Raw genomic sequence first — 19,541 nt, 5'->3', positions numbered from 1 at the left:
AATTGGCTTCATTTTCTCTGGAGTTTAGAAGAATGAGAGGTGATCTCATTGAAACATACAAGATTCTGAAGGGGCTTGACATAGTGGACACTGAGAGGCTGTTTCCGCCGGCTGGCTAATCTAACACATGGGGGCACAGTCTCAGGATAAGAAGTCGTTCATTTAGGTGAATGAGAAATTTCTTCACTCAAAGGTTGTGAATCTTTGGAATTCTCTATTCTATTGTGTTGTGGAAGCTCCATTATTGACTATTTTTAAGGCTGAGATAGAATGATTTTTGTTCTCTTAGGGAATTAAGGGATATGGGAATGGGCAGGAATGTGGAGCTGGAGTCCAAGATCAGCCATTATCTATTGAATGGTGGAGCAGGCTTGATGGGCCCTATGGTCTACCGCTGCTCCTATCTCTTGTGTTCTTGCGTTCTAGTGTTCTTGTATGAAGCATCTGTTCCACTTATATGCTGCTGTTAGATCTCCATATCCTTTAACACATCCCTTTTCACAATCTTGGTGACCTGTTTGATCCTGAGTTGGGCTTCTGACCCTATACTCTCTCCATCACCAAAGCTGCCTCCTACCACCTCAGAACATTGTCTGTCTCTGAAGCTGCCTCAGCACAGCTGCTGCTGAAATCCTCATCCATGCCTTTGTTACCTCTAGACTTGACATCCCAATGCTCTCCTGGTGAGCCTTCCACCCCATACCCTCTGTAGATTTGAGAGCTTATCCAAATCCCTGGTGCTTGAATCCTAACTCACATTGCACTGTTCACCCATCACCACTGTGCTTGCCGACCTACTTTGGCTCCTGGTCCTCCAATGTCTCGATTTAAACATCTTCATCTTTATTTTGAAATCTTTTCATGATCTTCCCCTCCCTGTTTCCCCTTTAGCCCTAAAACCCTCGGAGATATCTGTAGTCCTCCAATTCTCACCTCTTGCGCATCCCCCTTTTATTTGCTCAACCAGTGCTGACATATCTTCAGCTGTCAACAGGCTAAGCTCTGCAATTCCCTTCGGAGACCTCTCCACCTCTCTACCTCCCTCTCCTTCTTTCAGTATTCCTTAATACCTACCTTTTAGATCAGTCTTTTTTGTCACTTGTCCTAATATGTTGCATAGTGTCAAATTTTGCCTGATACACTTTTTTGGAACATTTTACAACATTGAGTACAATACGTTAGCGCAAGTTGTTGCTTTCAGCCAAGTATGTAATTTCTTTTTAAATATACTTATGGATTCTACATCTATATAAATGGATGTCTTTTAATTATGAGACACATTTGGTACTTGAGTTAAAGCATCTTTAATTATGTTGTTACTGTCAATCATTACAAATCTAACAATTCAATCACCAAATGTGCCTCACAATTGGAAGGCATCCACGTATGTCACTGTTTTCAGAAGAGTTTAAGGAGACTACTCAAAGGGGAGGGAGCTATGGCATTCTTTCAGAAACTCCAAACATTTTAATAACCATTTCAAAACCCTGAAGGACCAGCTGGGATGCAGCTGACACTGGATTTTATGCTTCAAGCTATGAATGTTGGTAACCCTCCAAATTCACTTCCTCCCACACATTCTCACAGGAGAAAAGGCAATGCCATTAGTCCTTCATAGGTTAATGATACATCATAACTGTATACATCATTTAATTTTGCCGTTTGATGGTATCATAGTGAATAATTTTCCACCAGTGACTGGGATCTAACTTTAACATCATTGCACGTATTATATTGTCTTAATTTAGGCACAACGTTAACCAATTTATATAAAACATATGAACAATGATGAATAGGAAAATTCCCTCCGGTGTATCCAGCCTTTGCCATACAATTATGAAACCTTGTGCATGCCTCTCCTAACACCCACATGAAACCATGGGTAGGGGCTGGGAGCCTGATACTGGGGTCAAATGGGTGGGGAGGGGGGGGTTACAACCCTGCACTGTGTGGGAAACAGTCACCTGTGTCATGAAGCTATTAATGTATATAATACTATTGGAAAATATTTTTCTTTTAAAATAGAGGTTTAGTCTGTGGGTGTGTCTTAATTGTATTAAAGCCATTTAGTCTGGGTGCTTTGGTGCGTATGAGTTTTGATATGTAAGAAAGATAGTGTGCATTTGCATTTTTTGAATAGAGCATTCAAGAAGTGGGGTGAATTCTGGCACCTAGCGAGCAGAGACCAAGCAATACGTTTATATTGCTCATAAAATTGGTGCTATGAAAGGGATTTTATTGTTAGAAGAGGCTGGTGATACAATTAGAATTTACATTCAATGGGCTGTGCTAGGTATAACAAGATGACCGTTTTGTGTGTGTAGAGCAGAGGCAATGTGAGATCAAAAGTAGCTGTAAGTCTCCAACTATCTCTACAGGAATCAAAGTGAAAAGAACCTCATTTTGAATTCATAAGGTGAAAATGCTTTGCCTGATGTCTGGTTGCTGTTGCCTTAATGGAGATTAGTTTGGGAATTTGTTAAAGTTATGACAGCAGTAATTTGTAGCCATGTGTATATATATTTTAACCTGTGTAAATTAATAAAATGTTTCATTTAGTTTAATGTAAAACCTCGAGAAATGGTGGTCTGATTCCTGAATTTAGAGCTGCAACTCAAACATACCACTTAGAAATATAGTTGTTTAAAATTTCCCTCTGGGATTTTTAAAAATAACTCAGCTTTACCAACTGCTCGGTCATAAAAACCTGGCAGTGATTTTCCCCGAATTGATCAATTATTGGCTAATGGGCAGGTCAGCTTCCAATTATTATGCAAAGAATAGAATTGATCTTGGATGTGAGGCTCCCCCAGATGGAACATCCTATCAGTACTTTGACGTCCAGGTCACTCATGAGGATTGGTCACTTCAGTGAAGTAATCAGCGGGCTGCCAGTACCCATGCACCATATCCTGTCATTATTCACTGCCTTCAGGACACAAACAGAGACAATTTCTGGGTGATGCTACTATTTCTGGATCTGCATTAGATAGTCTCTCAACTCAGCTTCAATGATTGCTCCAATAGGTGGACCGCAGGTCAATTAAGATCAGGATTTTGACTTTGTCGCCAAATATCTAGACATATGATGCTTTGGCCTGGGGGCCATAACAAAGAAAACGCCTATTATGTGATCTGTATACTGTAATCACGTGCATGCCTCAAGCAGTGTTCTTCCAATAAGTCCACAAGGCAGACTGATGGACACTCTAGTGAGGTATGAACGACTGTAAATCTTTTTATGATTTTGTATTCATATAAACTGTGAATGAACAGAGCAACACTTATGTTAAATTTCAAATAATTCTGTGACAATCCTTGTAACAAAGAAAATAACTAAACTTATGGGCTGAATTTAAAAACAGAAGATGCTGGAAAAGCTCAGCATCTGTGGAGAGAGAAAGAGAGTTAACGTTTCGAGTCCAATATGAATCTTCTTTGTAACTGAGTTTAATTGCCGCAGGAGTCCACTGGCTGAAAAACTGGCAATCCCACCGGGGCCCTTTCCGGGAGCCCCAAGGGAATTAAATGTAAGGAAGGCAGTTAACTGCCTGCCATCCGGCTTTACCATGCTGTTAAAGATGAAGAGCCTGCCTCCAAGTGCTGCCAGCCAATTGGATGGAGCGGGCCAATACTGGGACCGCACTACAGCCCAGAGCAGCAGCATTGATCGAGGCTCCAGAACAGAGGTGGGTGAGGTGGGCTTGTCGGGGCCAGTCAAACAGGGCCCACCAGGGGTGAGGGGTGGTCATTGGGGGCGGGGCATTGGTGGCTCTTTCAATGGGGTGACCCTCCGTGGGGCGCATGATACCCAATCAGTAGGATCTCCCCCGGAAGCCCGCCAGGAGGCCACTAGGGTATACCTTGCGGCCTTCCCACATGGTGTATGCCCACTCCTCTTCCCCACTTGTATTCTACTAACATCAGCAGAATGAGACCATTAATTGTCCTTAATTGGTCACTTAAAGGCCTCAATTTGCCTCCAGGTGGGAAGGCTAACTTTGACCTTCCCTGCCCTGACTTAATCGAGGTGGAAATTGGGAAGGCGATGGGTTCTGCACCCCAAGGCCTTCACACCCGATTATAAGGCACCTCCTGCCTTCCAACCCGCTCCCAAGGAGGGTCTTTAAATTCCGCCCATTGTGTGATTCGAGTGCTTTCAGAAAAGGAAAGGATAAAAGGAAAGAACATTAGCGGAAGTTTTAAATTGTAAAGCACACTGTATAATGTCAAATATTTGAATTGTTCTTGATCACCATTGAAGGGAATGAAAGTAGTGGAATGTCCTTGTGAGCTAGATTGGTTAGAGCTGGATTATGTGCAGGATAAACAAGCAGTCACCTCTCCTGCCCTTGTGCACCATCTGTTCTCCAGCAACGCAGGGAATCCTGAAAAAGTATTGCATCTGCCAAGAAATGTTACACTCGAGTGGAGATTCTGCTTGGATCAACACAGGCAAAAAGAACCAATTTGCAAAATCCTTGTGCCTTAGGCCATTCAGTCCAACCTGAACAAAACACTGTGTTAATTGTAAAAATTAAGCATAAATGTATATAGATGGCGGGGGGGGCACTCACTGAATAAGCACCAATGCAAAAATAAAGAGACAGCTATTGATACTGATGGTGGGTTGTAATGTGGGAGCTGTACATTTGTAATGTCTCACTTTGTGAATACATCTAAAGTAGAATAAAGATTGACTTATGGTCTCTTCATTCACCAACTGGCTATAAGAGGTTTAATACACTGACGGCAAACACTTGGGTGGGGATTTTCTGTGCTTGCCGGCGTCAGGCGTGTTCAGTGGTGTGAGCTGACAATATGGCGCAATTGGTTTCACGACAGTGTGAAACCAGTTCGCGATCGTCTACTTAGTCCGAAGATGGCGAGCTGCGTTCTCCGCCACTGGAGAATACATCAGCGTATCATTACTAGGTCTGCCTGCCGGAATCAATCCCCCCTGCTGAATCATCCGCCCACATCAGCAGGAAAACACGCCGCTGTCAAACACATCTTGACAAGTGTGATGTGCAGACGTTAGGGCTTACCTGCCAGGGCCTTTCTCACATCGAGGACATCCGAGGAGCAGAGGATGCTGCAGACCGACAGCAATGGCACACTGGAGGAACGTCCATGGCAAGCTGGGTGGGTTCTCATGGAATGGCTCTACTGCAAAGCAGCCCACGGAAGTCGGAAAGTCACCATTAAGGGTCTGCTCACAATGGATGATCATTGAGGGGGTGCAGAAGAAAGTCTAGGATCAGCTGGGAGAGGAAGAGGTATGGGGAGCTGAGGTTGGGTGGGGGGAAATGTAAGTGTCGGGGGGATGAGGTCGGGAGGGGGGAATAAAGGTGTCAGAGGGGTGAGGTTGGGGGGGAATGAAAATGTCAGGGGGTGGAGGTTGAGAGGGGGGGAGGAGAATGGGAGAGGGGGTAACTTGAGAAAGGTGGCAACTGGGGAGGTGGGTGTAACGTGGGTGGAAGGTGTAAGGGAAAGAGTGTGGAGAGGGGAAGGAGTGCAGAGAGGGGAGGGTGTCCAAGGGGAGGAAGGGGTGTGGAAAGGGGAGGGAAAGGGGTAGGATTAAGGCTGGAGGAAGAAGTGAGGCTGGCGGAAGAAGTGAGGCTGGAGGATGAGGTAAGGCTGGAGGAAGGAGTCAGGAGGAGGAGGGACTAAGCATGGCAGAAGGAGTCAGGGAAGGGGGGGACTAACCGGAGGGGAGTCTGGGGTGGGGGATGTGAAGAGAGGAAGGGGTGAGGAGGGGGGAGATGTGCAGGTGAACATGCATGGGAGGGGTCTCGTAGGTCCGTTTCTGCCTCCTGGGTAACGAACTGAGGGTGGGCGTGGTATGGAGGAAGTGTGTGAGCGACCGAAGGTAGAGTGAGGCAATAGGGTAGGAGGGTGAGGGTTCGCTGTAGTAGTAGAAGGGACAGCGAGGGTGGTTGGTGGGCACCTGGAGGACCCTGGGGGTGGGAAGGGGGAGGTTGGGGAGGTGAATATAGATGGGGGTGAGATTTTTGGGAAGGAAGGGAATGTACACGTTCACCTGGACATTCCCGAAGGAAAAGAGTTGTGGCTGGTAGGTCACGGAAGAGAGATGGAAGGTGATGCCTGGGGGTCCAACTGTGATGGGGGAAAGGAAATGGGTGACTGGGAGAGGGTAAAAAATGAGGGCGCTGTCAAAAAAGTGAATCCAGACCATGCTGTCCAAATCGAAACTGAAACAAGGGTCATGGTGGGTGAGATCAGGTGCTGCATTAGAGTGTGATCTTTGGCTGGGCGGAGATGCAGGTCAGCTCAGATGGACAACTGAAAGTGAACCCCAGCAGGCAGCAATAAAAATGCTCAGGACATTGAGATGAGTGTGAAACGTGAAGGATCTGCGTGAGTGGGAGAGTGCTTGCACGAGGCTTTGATAGGCATTGCCACGCACACGCTTTTCCCTACAGAATCACTTGTGGGCTAGCTGCTCCCTCTGCGGTGACAGAGGATGAGGTTGAGGGGGTCACAGGCAAAGGGGACCCGGAGGGAGAGTTCAGCCTCTGAGATTCCTCAGTGGATGACCAAGGGGTGTCCAGTGTCACTCCTCCTCCCTTCATGTGCCCGAGGGCCCCGACCTGACTCCTTGAGGGGAAGGAGCACCTGGAGGGATGTCGAGGTGCCCTGTTTCCCTCTCAGCTCCTGACCTCATTACAGCCTTGGTTCAAACATGGACAAAAGAGCTGAATTCCCGAGGTGAGGCGAGAGTGACTGCCCTTGACATAAAGGCTGCATTGACCCAACAGAATTCCTTGGGACCCTCTCCGTGCTGCATTGGATTATCTTTGAAGCACTTTGTGATGTTTACAAGTGTTAAAGCACTATACTAATGCAAGCATTTTTATCAGTAGGGATCTTTTACATTATATTTCAAAGACAGCCTCCCAGTTGCGCTTTTAGCCCTCTTTTAAAGTGATATACTGTGGTCAACAGGCAGACAGATGTCTACGCAGAATGGAACACCAATTTCAGACACCCTGTGGCCATGTCAAGTGTTTTCAGGTATAGTACAAAAGAAATAAGGGAAAGAATGAAGAAAAGAACAAAAAGAAATCCTATCAATTCTTTCACCTCCCCAGGATGCCCCAGGTTACATTTAAGCCACCAAATCTGTTTATATAGGTTATGTAGGCAAATGCAACCGCTAATTTGTACACAGAATCACCCGGCAAGCAGCAAATAAGATAAATGACCATGAATCTGTTTTGGTCATGTTGGTCGAGGGATGAATATTTCCCGTGAAAGTGGGAGAACTCAATGCTTATCTTCTCATAGTACAATGGGTGCCAGGATTCTCTTCTTTAGGGAAGATTTCCGAGGTGTCCTTTGCCTCTCGATGGTGACCCATTTCCCTAGTTGTCATTCCTTAGAGATGCACAGGTTTCCGGCAGGATTCCCACTACCGAGGGGGAGCCCACCAGTTTGAAGAGGAGAATCACAAAGATGCCATGATGACCATGTTACTGCAGCAGTAGAGAAGTTGGCACAAGACCACAAAGAGGTGGAAACACCTTGGAAAATCAGAATCCATGTTGCAATGAAGGCCTCAGCCAAGACCACGGTCTTCAGCAGGTGACTGTTCGGACAGAATGAGGAGAGAACGGTGACTTGGCAGTTACCATGGCTTGCTGCAACTTATTGCCACCTTCCCTGATAGCAGCCCAGGAATTGGCAGTAACTTGGGTGAATGTGAGAAAATCTGGTCTCCATCTTCTTTTACGTGTAGTGCGCAGGAGGAAGTCAGCGGTGTTCCCAGTGGGGGCAGGGGAGGAAAATACAGGTCAGGTGGTGAGGCACTGCTCTATGATTTTCTTCATTCTCCACTGCTATCCAGCCCGACTTTGGATGGAATCACAGAACAGAGTGCCAGCTTATAATTTATTCCTGTGCACAATTTTTACTTAAAGTAAACATATTAATGTCTGCATAAGAGGCTCACATACAGGACCGCAGTGTATATGCAGACATGGACTTTTCTGGCCAAACATTTTTTCTGCATATGGTATGGTGATGAGCAAACTCAGGATGGCAGAGAAACCACCACACTGTTTCAGTGCTATCTTTTATGGTGCAGTAACGTTGATTGCTGCAGGAAACTAAGGCTAAAAGAAAAATACAGGGGAAAAAGTCAATGGAACTGGATAGTCTGGGTGTATAATGGGCCAGTGCCTGCTATGTGTTACTGCCTAAGTTGAATTTCTGGTATACAGCAGGAGTACATTTATATTAGAGACCAGGACTAGTGATGGTCTCTTGAAGAACACAATGGGAGGGATTTTTGGGCCACACCCGCTGCCGGGATTGTCCTGTGTCACCAAACGTCAATGGACTTGCGGCTGGGCCGCCCAATCTCCCGCGGCAGATCTCACTCACAACGGGGCCGGAAAATCCCGGCAATAGTTCTGCTTTTAGTGGATAAAGTCCAATACAAGTGGCTGTTGCAGAGTCATTTAGTGGATTTAGCCATAGCACACAGTAAGGAGTCTGAATTGAAACTAAAGCTGTGAAAGATGATTAGGCAACCCTTCTTAATCAAAGCTCTCTTCTCCACAGTAATGTTTAGTTTATAAAGAACAAAGTATAAAGCTTAGATTAAAAAATTCCTACTTTGGAAATGATTGGAAAGGGGAATCCCATGCCCTACTAGAATTAGATCTGGGCCTGCAGATAAATATGCTTTATTATTATTTAGTCAAGCCAAATCAAATAAATGCTTGGAATGAGTTCAATCCCTGATTCAAAAGAGTATTGTTTCTAGTTCAGTCATGCCCAGGCACAACTTCTGCTTCTGACAGGTTGGATTTTTGATCTGAAAATGCATACAGTAAAATCTTATTAAGCATTCACGTTGGACTGCCAAAGGTCTTCACATCAGATATTCGTCTTATACAAGTTTGTAGTTGTTCTCATGTTTGCACCCCAGCCCGTTGCCATGTGGAGTGGAGGAATGTAGTTTGGCACCCATCATGGGTTTTTGATCTCAACCATTCTGTTAGGTAGATGGAGGCAAATTCTCCCTGCTCCACTGGCAACACAAGCCGAGATCAAGGCCTCACCACGGGTACAAACAGAGAATTAAATCCACTTCCTTCATCACCTTGGCATGGCCTGCTTTTTTTCTATTCATTCACAGGATGCGGGCTTCGCTGGCTAGGTCAGCATTTATTGCCCATCCCTACTTGCCCCTGAGGGGGTGGTGGTGAGCATTGGGGTTACTTGGGTTTGCATGTAACCGATATCATTATCTCTATAGCAATGAACAGGCATCCCTGATGGTTCAGCATAATGTGGATGCTCATTACAACCATCATGCCATTCACAGCCAGGCCCCTGCAACTTTGTAAATCGAGCTGACTTGAATTCAAAGATAAAGTTGGCTTTGGGCCATTGTTTGACAGCAGTACTTTTATTGTACTTTTATTTCTAAACTCTAAGGGCAGAATTTTGCTGTCGGTGTGCGGGGGCGGGCCCAACAAGCCGATGCGTAAAATGACGCACAATGACCTTGGGCGTGCGTCCTGACGTCACCGTGCGCCATTGCAATATTCTGTAAGGCGAGTGCGCTATGAGTTCCAACGCGCACCCGTCATTAATTAACGGGCCACTTAAGGCCCTTGAGGCCACAATTGAAGACAATTTTTTGCAGCCCATGCGATTTTCAGGGCGTCACACGGGTGCAACAGGCAGGCAGGTAGGCCACATTTTTAAAAACCTCATCCGCAGACGGGATAAGAGGGGTGAGTGGGCTCACTAATGCGAGTTGTTAGAACTTTACTTTATTACTTACTGCGACTTGCTTGTGTGAACAGGGCAACTTCATTTCACTTCAGAGCTGCTTTGACAGAAATAACAGGCTTCAGTTCAGGACTCTGGAGGAATCATAACACTTAGGGCCTTCCAGATCAGACAGCCTTCCCTTACCATGGGAATGGGGTTTGTGCTCTCTGCTAGAGGCACCTCCTCTGAGGAAGAAGAGAGAAGCAGAAAGGGGAGGAGGCCAGGAGTCCATATTCAGCCTCCAGGGGAGACACCTGTGGGAGGACAGGCGCAGGCACAAGGGGCGCAGGGCCAACAGTAAGTCCAAGGCAGAAGGGGCCGCAGAAGATGCCACTATTCTGCTGCCAGGGTTTACAGGTGGCGAAGCAGTTACCTCAATTTGCCTGAGGTGCAATGCCGAAGGAGGCTCCGTCTCTCAAGGGAGGCAGTGAACTCCATCTGTCAGATGATCGGCCCTGAAGTCAGCTCCAACTGTGTGGGTGGACACCCAAAGTCAGTGGCGCTGAAGGTCATGGGTGCCCTCAACTTCTATGCCTCCGGCTCTTTCCAGGGGTCAGTGGGTGATCTTTGCAGAGTCTCCCAGTCAGCTGTCCACAGTTGTGTCAAGCTGGTGACAGGCGCTCTGTTCAGGCGTGCATTGACTTTCATTCACTATTGCTTAGATGAGGCCAGCCAGACAGAGCGAGCCAGAGGCTCTGCTGCGATTGTGGGTTCCCCCGTGCCAAGGGTACAATCGACTGCACACATATGGCCATCAAGATGCTAGTGGGTGAGCTGGGACCCTTCGTCAACAGGAAGCGATTCCACTCCATGAACATGCAGATAGAGTGTGATCACAGGATGCAGATTCGCAAATCTGTGCAAGGTACCTTGGCAGCTCCCATGACGCTTACATCCCGAGACACTCCCAGGTGCCGGGGCTCTTCAGTGCTCCAGCCCAGCTGGATGGATGGCTGGTGGGTCACAAGGGCTACCCCCTCAAAATGTGACTCATGACGCCTCTCCGCCATCCAAGAACAGAAGCTGAGCAGCGGTACAATAGAAGCCATGCCTCCTTAAGGGCTGTGGTGGAGAGAACCATCAGTCTTCTCAAGATGTGTTTCCGATGGCTGGACCGTTCAGGGGGTGCACTGCAATACCCCCCAGAGTATGTGTCACTGATAGTGGTTGCATGCTGCGCTCTCCACAATCTGGCGCTGGAAAGGGGGGATGCAGTGGAGGAAGAAGATGTAGACACAGATGCTCTGGCTGCAGACGATGAGTCCAGTCGCGAATCTGAGGATGAGCACACACAGGAGAACGCTGAGGGGATGGACGCTGACCCGGGCAACCTCCAGGGAGGCAGGGACACCCTGGAGGCTTTGATCCAACACTCCTTCAGCTAGCCCACCAAAGATGAACCTCCAACACATGCCAGGGCTGCAGGCTCCATACTCGATACCTGAGAGCAACATCTTACTGGTTAGGAACATTAATTATGTACCTTGTCAATAAAGCTCAATGACAAACAAGTCACTCATAACATCATGGGTTTCCCGTTCACCTGCAGAACTAATCAGGCATCCAGAGGCTTGTTGAGAACCAACACATTTAATGATTGCATACTTGCAGACAGAAATCAAAGTACATTAAAAAGTGTTGAACAGCAAACCAACTTAAAAGTAACTTAAATGTGGGGCAAAAGAAAAACACTAGCAATAAGCCCGTGTTGTGCCTCAGGTGATTTACATTTACGTTTTCGGGTGCTACGTCTAGGTTCTCTCCCCTCGTTGGCACCAGCATTAGAGACAGCCTGTTCACTCTGCTGTCCTGTTGGCCTTGATGATGTTGGTGGGCGTCTTCTGGCCCGTGGAGCCTGTGCTCGCCCCGACTGGGAGGGAGCAGCCAGTGCCACGGCTGGCATCTCCCCAGTTGCCGCAGCCTCATCAGATGCCACGGTCACTGGCAGAGGGACGGAGGAGCTGCTGCCATCATCCGGAGCGCCCTGAGAGGAGCCCGCAGAGATGACAGGCAGCTCGTGAGCCAACGTGAGGTCGCTTTGGACCCCCATGCTCACCACTGATGGATGGGCACCGAGCTGGGATACTGGGTGCCCAATCCATCTCCCACGCTGACACTGATCAGCTGAGGTCAATGCCGCTGTGAGGGCTTGCTGGTCCGGACACATCCCCAGGAAGCCCTGATTGTCTTCCTGGAGGAGCCTCTCCATGAGAGTCGCCACTCTCTCCATGGTGGAGGCATTGCGCTCAGCCATGAGGGTCATTGCATTGCTCATGTTCCGCATGGACTCCTCCATCACTGAGACCATGGCACGCATTCCCTCATGTATCTCTGCCAGATCCTCCCTCACACCCTCCTGAGAATCGGACTACACTTTATTCAGAAACAAGTCCAGGAGGGGTCCATCTGACACTCCCTCTGGAAGCTCCAAACAGTACTAAATCCATGTCAAGGCAAACAGGACAGCAAAGCAGCATTACATATCGCAGAGAGGATACCCTACCACACAAAATCAATGAGCCTTTTTTCAGGATTCCCAGCAAAATACGTTCACTTAACAATGAACATAATTCTGTTAAAAAGAGTATTACTTCTTTTGCAATGGCTGAGCATCCTGAATCTCTTTATGATACCGTGTACAGTGGATCTAATAGACCAGAATGCAAGAATGTGTTTCATCAAAAAACAAATCACAAGAAGAATGAGCACACATATGAAGTTAGTGATGATTCTTTACTTCCAGCATCTGTTGCCTCAGGGATGACTCCAGAGGCTTATCATCAGCCACCGACTGAGCATGTTCCTGGTCCCCAGCAGTCCTCCGACTGCCGGCGCCATGGGGTGCAATGTTGATCGCAGGTGGCGATCGGCTCCACGCCCGCTCCTGCCCAGCCCGCCTGCCATAGGAAAATTCCTGGCCTAAGAAATTATTTCATAGCTTATGAGCAGCATTAAGTGTAGATTTTCCTACAATCTAGTTGATGGAAATTTTTCCCAACTAGATTTGGGTTCGAGGCTAAACATCTGAACCTGACCTGCATATTTAAAGGAGGGCCCCAGCTTCCTTCCTGCGGGTGCCCAGCTCACCTGTTCCAGCGATATCAGGACCTAACAGGATTCAAGGAAGCGGGATTGGAGGGAGTAAGTGACTGCCCTCATTTTAACTGCCATGTCCAATTTCTGCCAGACAAAGGGAGTCAAAATCTGGCTTCAGGTGTGTTAATCTAATAGCAGTTTGTTTAATAAAATGCCTGTAAACTAAATTAGTGTATATAGTGTTAAATCCAGTCTTTTTTTAATGGGGGCTTTTATAAAAATATTTCTGATCATAATTTTGATTAACTTTTAATAAATTGGAAAAGCATAAAAAGTCTTGTTGGTCTAGGAATCTGTGGAGGTAGCTGGAATTCCACCCTATTTGTACTTGCCTGTTGAATTTAGGCTGGGGTAGGGTGCTTTGGTAGAATCTTTCTCCCCTGTCGCTACATAAGTATCCGGGGAATTTCCAGAACAGCTCAGGAACTTTGCCCTTTTCACCCTTGTTAGGCCTCTGTGGAGCATGAGTCCAGCTGAGAATCTTAAGAGGCCCTTAGCTCTGAAAAGGTATTTGATCTTGGAGAGTATTGATTACCTTCCCAAGAGGCTCAGTTGCTCCATTGAGAGCAAAAGATTTAAAGGAAAAAAATGCCTTTGAGCTCTTGCTGGTGCCCTGTCATTCTGGCTACAGTTCTAAGATGGACCACTGAACCCTTATGGGCCTGATCTGCTCACTCAGAACATGCTCTAATAACCTTTCCGGCATCTTGGGATGGGGTATTTAACTTCCAGCATACTTGAGTAAAGGTTCTACTCTGCCACACAAGGACCAACAATCTCAGGACCACTGACAGTAGAACATTTCCCTTTCTCGGTTGTAGTGTCACATTTTCTATAAAGCTCTCTTCTTACTCTTGCACCTAGTCATCACATGCGTCCATATATCGAATAGTAAACTTAGTAATCTTATCTCTCATCATCAAACTTATCTACCAAGTGATGAATGCCTTGGACATCTCGTCAAACAATATCTGGAAGTGAAATTCCTGCTGTCAATCATACGAAACTTGGTTCCCGTTACTTTAATCAGAGTGATAGGAGGAAGTTTTTTTCCCATGCATTCACTATGATAGGTAGGAAAATTTAAGGAGATGGTATTGGTGACAGGGTGATGAAGATATGCAGATTCAAGTCTTATGATTAGACATAAGGACATAGGAAAAGACCATTCAGGCCTCTTGATCCCATTCCATCATTCTATTAGGTCAGGGGTCAGCAACATTTTTTTTATCTGAAGAAACTTTAAAAAATCATTTGCCTAAAATAAATACTATTGGGAACCAAGAAATGAAAATTCAGCATTTATAAACCAAATATTTGGCAAATTGCCAAGCATTTCTGGTGGCATGCATAATTTACAAATATAATTAATAAAATACATGTATTGTGTTTATGTGTCAATGGAAAATACTCACAATAAAATAGACATAACTCTGAATTATTGCACTGAGTTTTTTTTAAACAATAATTTTGTCAGTAAAGTCACCTATGAGTGTTACGACCACAGCCGATGGGTGGAATTTTACGGCAGTGGGATTTTAAGTTCCCACCAAAGTCAATGGAGTTTAGAATAGCTCGTTGCATTTTATGGCCTCGTCCCTGCTGCAACAGGGCCGTAAAACTTCGGCAAATGTTGTTCGCTGAGCAAGCCAAATCCTCGAGGGAAATTTGTCTTACTGATCATCATCTTTCTTTTGTATTTTGAAAACGAGGGAAAACTAAAAATCCTAGAAGCATAGGATCCCACTGTCACTTTTAGGGCTTTAACATTAAAAGATTTATTAACAAGAAGAATAAAAGCTTAAGGACACAAGATTAAAGTTATAGGGTTAAAACAGTTTTACAAAAGATCCCCCCCAAAAAGCCCACTTGGTCAGAAAACACAAGTAAACTATTTGGCAACAGCCCCCTTATAGATTTTTAACCATAAAAATCCAGTAATATTACCCAAGTCAAAATTGCTTCACTTTAGTAAAAGGTATAGCACACAACTTCTCACTGTCTTCCACTCTGCTGTGGAAATCCAAAAGAAAGGTTTAGCAACAGGCTGCTTTCTGAAAACAAAAATTTCTCTGGCTTGGAAACTTGATGGTTGCTTCAAATTCACAACTTTTACACCGTCTCCCAGCACAGATCTAGTCTCAGGACATCTCCCTCACACAGCCACATAGCTCAGCTCAACATCTTTCCTTAAGTAACTTTTTCCCCGTTTATCTTGGATTTCATTGTCCTAAGCACCTCTTTGAACCCAACTTTTCCAAAATATAAAAATCTTTCATGATTTCCTGTTACCTCTACTTTTGGGCCAAATACATTTAATAATCTTCCCTTGTTTACTTATGAAATCATTGTAAGTTGTAAAAGTCCCTTGTCATTCTAAACTTCCCTTTAAAATTTAAGAGCTAAAAAGTCAAGTCCCTACCTATCACCTAATGCAAATTTTAAAACCCAACCTATTTACTCGTACATTCAACTTCATCATAGCCTCTCATTACAAATGCATGCATCTAGCACCTTTACTTTTCATCTCTCAGTTCCCACAGACAAGCTGTCTTTACTAACCTTTCCCTAGTTTAATTAATCATGGGCACGCACACACACACACAGCCTTCTTTACAGAAAACCACTATATTCCCAAAAATATTAAAATAATAACATCCATTTTCACAATAAGACAAGCTTTAACTTAAGCTGCGTAAAATTAAGGCAATTTTCTTGTGATAAATTAAATGCTTCTAGAGACCCAGGCTAATGGTCTGGGGCCAAGGGTTCAAATTCTACCATAGCAGCTAGTGGAATTTAAATTCAATGAATAAATCTGGAATATAAAGCTAGTCTCTGTCATGGTGACCATGACAGCTATCATCGATTGTTGTAAAAATGCATCAGGTTCACTATTGTCCTTTAGGAAAGGAAATCTGCCATCCTTACATGGTCAGGCCGCATGTGACTCCAGACCCACAGCAATCGCCTGAAAATCTAGCTTTGTGGTGGTCTTTCTGAGAAACATTCACCGAAAAATCATATTTATGGCATTTTACATATTTTTAATGGGCGTATTGACCTATAGAGGCCAATTAACTGCCCTCTGAAATGGCCTGGCAAGCCACTCAGTTCAAGGGGCAATTAGGGATGGACAACAAACGTTGACCTTGCCAGTGATACCCACATCCCATCAAAGAATAAATTAAAAATTAAATTATTTAAATGATATGCTGCTTTTCTACTCTTCCTGTCAAAGTGAACAAGCTCACATATTCCCACATTATACTCCTTCTGCCAAATTTTTGCCCCTCACTTAACCTATCTATGTCACTTTGCAGACTCCTTATGTCCTCTTCACAACTTACTTTCCTTTTTGTCATTAGCAAATTTAGCAACCATACATTCGGTCCCTTCACCTAAGTCATTGATGTAAATTGTAAATAGTTGAGGCCCCAGCACATATCACGCCACTCGTCACATCTTGCCACCCCAAAAATCACCCATTTATGCCTACTCTTTGTTTCCTTTTAGCTAATCAATCATCTATCTATGCTAATATGTTACCTCCTGCACCATGAGCTCTTATTTTGTGTAGTATAAACCAAGTTTACATAACCTCTCTGGATAATTTAACAGTTTAAGCCCTGGTGTCATTCTGATGAATCTGCACTGTATGTCCTCCAAGGCCAATATATTCTCTCTGGAAGATTATGACTAACGCAACTGCAGTTTCCTCACTTACTTATTTTAATGCCCCAGGATCGAAACCATCAGTCTCCCTGTACACCGGTGTTTGACTTCTTCGCCTACTGTGTAAATGGATACAATAATGTATTATTTTAATAAGTCTGCCATTTCTTTATTACCCATGATAATTTCACCTGCATCTGTCATTAGTGGACCCACAAGCTCTTTCCTTTAATATATTTATAAAAAATTTTACTGTTGTTACCTTCCTTTCATACTCCCTTTCTGCACCTCCTATTAATTTCTTTACATCCCTTTGTCTTGTCTTATTGTTCATCTAGTCTGCTGCTTTTACATTTCCTTGCATTTGTGCAACCCTTTTTTTTAACTTAATACCATCTCTAACCTTGTTTATTGACCCTAGTTACTTAATTGCACAGTGGAGCTTTTGCCTTTTAGGGCTGAGGACACAGCTCCTTCTTGGAGTGGAAGTGCTCTCTTCCTCTTCTAAAATGTTCCTGCTTGCCTCTCTGACCTAGTAGTTTTATTTCTGCACTCGCAGCAGTTTTAGGACCACTGTGCTTGAGCTGAAAACAAACAGCTCAACACATGAAGGCAGGAAGCTCCCAGGTCACAAGCAAGAGTTAAACTTGCTTACAAAGAACGTGGCTCTAACTACCGTTTTTATGTGTAATTATTAGATTGTGTAGGCAGCAGATTTGAGTTTTGATTCCACCGTCTGTCCAGCAACCAATGATAGGTGTCAGGCAAATGTTAAATAATTCGACAAACCCACCATCCATGGGCCTCAACACTGATCAAGAGTTTCTGAGAGACCCTTCAGTGATTCAATGATGTTTTAGAACTGGCTCCAAGTTCAAAGGAGTGAAGCTGTGGAAAAAATTGCCAATTTGAAAAACTGTACTGTTAAGGTAGAAATAATAATTAAAACATGCAAACAATAATGCATCAGAAAAGATTCAAACAAAGCTTTGCACTTGTGGTAACCTCAGACTGATAATATAGGCAGTAGCAGTTTCTTCAGAGGGAAAAGCTAGCTTTGTGGTGGACTTTCTGAGAAACATTCACTGAAAACGCATAATTATGGCATTTTACACACTTGTAATGGGCGTATTGGCTTATACAGACCAATTACCAATGTCGAGGTAATAAACGCTAAGGGCCACACTTTAAGTTTGCGAGGCACTGGCCCCCTGCCGGAGGAGGGGAGTTTCTAGAATAGCATGGGAAACCTGGAGGTTGGTGCCTGTCAGCAACTTTTTTAACCCCGACCACTTTATTACCATGTGATTTTCGGCTTTCCCTACCAATTAGCCTCAGTGGGTGTGATGACAACCTGCATGACAGGATTTCAGCTTCAGGATTTAAAAGGACAGGGGCCTGGTTAGCTCAGTTGGTTAGATGGCTAGCATGTGGTTTGGAATAATGCCAACAGCAGGAGTTCAATTCCCATTCCAATTGGGGTAGGCTTGGGGCCTGCCTCCTCGCTTGCTCCATGCTTGATGTGGAGTGGTACCCCTCAAGCTATATAACCAATTGTTTCTCTCTCTAAAAGAGAGCCTCGGTCCCTCAAGGATGATGGCTAATTACCTACCTATCTACTTAAAGGCACACTCCAAACTGGAGGCTGGAATTGGGAGCCAAGTAGAAGGAAGTGCTAGATTGGGGACCATAAGGCCAAAGGCTGCAGCTGGCTCAGTGACTCCTCCCTGGATATGCTGCTGGGAGCTGTGAAGACTAGGAGGGATATACTGTGCCCTTGTGAGGGGTGGAAGAAGTGAGCTGGGACCACAAAGAAAGCATTGGTGGAGGCGACACAAGAGGTCAGCAACAGGAGAGTGGTGCTGGAGAAGAGAGCATAGAACACGAGGGGCAGGCAAAGAGCAGGAGCTGACTCTCCAGCTATCTCACAGCTAGCAAGCTGGAAATCAGTGGAGTCTAGGTAAGCCTGGCCTGTGAAGATGGGGGCCTCAATGGAGACAGAATTAACTATCTCCATGGTGACAGGTACATGACATGGCATAAAACACTCACTCATGTTGACTTGATGTTAGCAATGAGTGAAATATGATCATGTGCATAATGGTAATGTGAAATATTCTTACTTAGACAGCACTCATTCAAACCCTAATCTCTCACATCCTGCAGGAGGTTGTTCAATTGACCAAAGGTGACACTGACACCTCAGAGGAGGTAACTCACTCTGAGACTGCAACATCACAGGACTCATGCAAATCATGCATCAGTTCAGATACTCACACATCAATGGCACCAGTAAGGCAGGTAGTTGGGTTTTCACTTGGTGACTCACACACCACAAGTGAGCAAGAGCAGAATGTGGGCTCAGGAAGCTCAGCTGGATAGAGATGCTTTACCTCTGGAATGATCAACAAAGAGGATACTTCTGGAGTAGCAGCAAAGAATTTGTGAATTTTAAAAATTCTCTCATAGGGTGTGGGTGTGCGCCTAGGCTAGCATTTATTGGCACCCCAGTTGACCTTGAGATGGTAATGAACCACCTTCTTGAACCACTGCCATCCACGTGGTGTAGGTACACCCACACCCACAGTGCTGTGCATGCAGCTATTCCAGTTGCATTGTGCACAAGGCAGAGAGATTGGAGGAATCCTTCTCAGACACAAGTCACAGACCTTTGTGATGATGCCTCTGTCTGTGGAAAGAATGGCCACCTGCATGGAACATCAAACATGGCAATCAAAAGAGTGCAAGCAGACATTCACAATGAATTTCATACTATGCAAACCACCTTTAATAGGATATATGATATCTCCGACCTGTTCATTGCCCCGCTGATCTGCAGCAAAGTGGGCTCTAGCTCATTTCTAGCAGCAAACAGGGGGTGGGCCACAAGACGGATGATGTTGAATGTAAGAACATAGAAAACGTAAAACATAAGAGACAGGAGCAGGAGTAGACCA

Source organism: Cetorhinus maximus, chromosome 1 (assembly GCF_964194155.1).
Source record: "Cetorhinus maximus chromosome 1, sCetMax3.hap1.1, whole genome shotgun sequence".
In the NCBI taxonomy this organism is placed as follows: domain Eukaryota; kingdom Metazoa; phylum Chordata; class Chondrichthyes; order Lamniformes; family Cetorhinidae; genus Cetorhinus; species Cetorhinus maximus.
The sequence above is the reverse complement of the archived record's forward strand: the minus strand, read 5'-3'. Positions refer to the sequence as shown.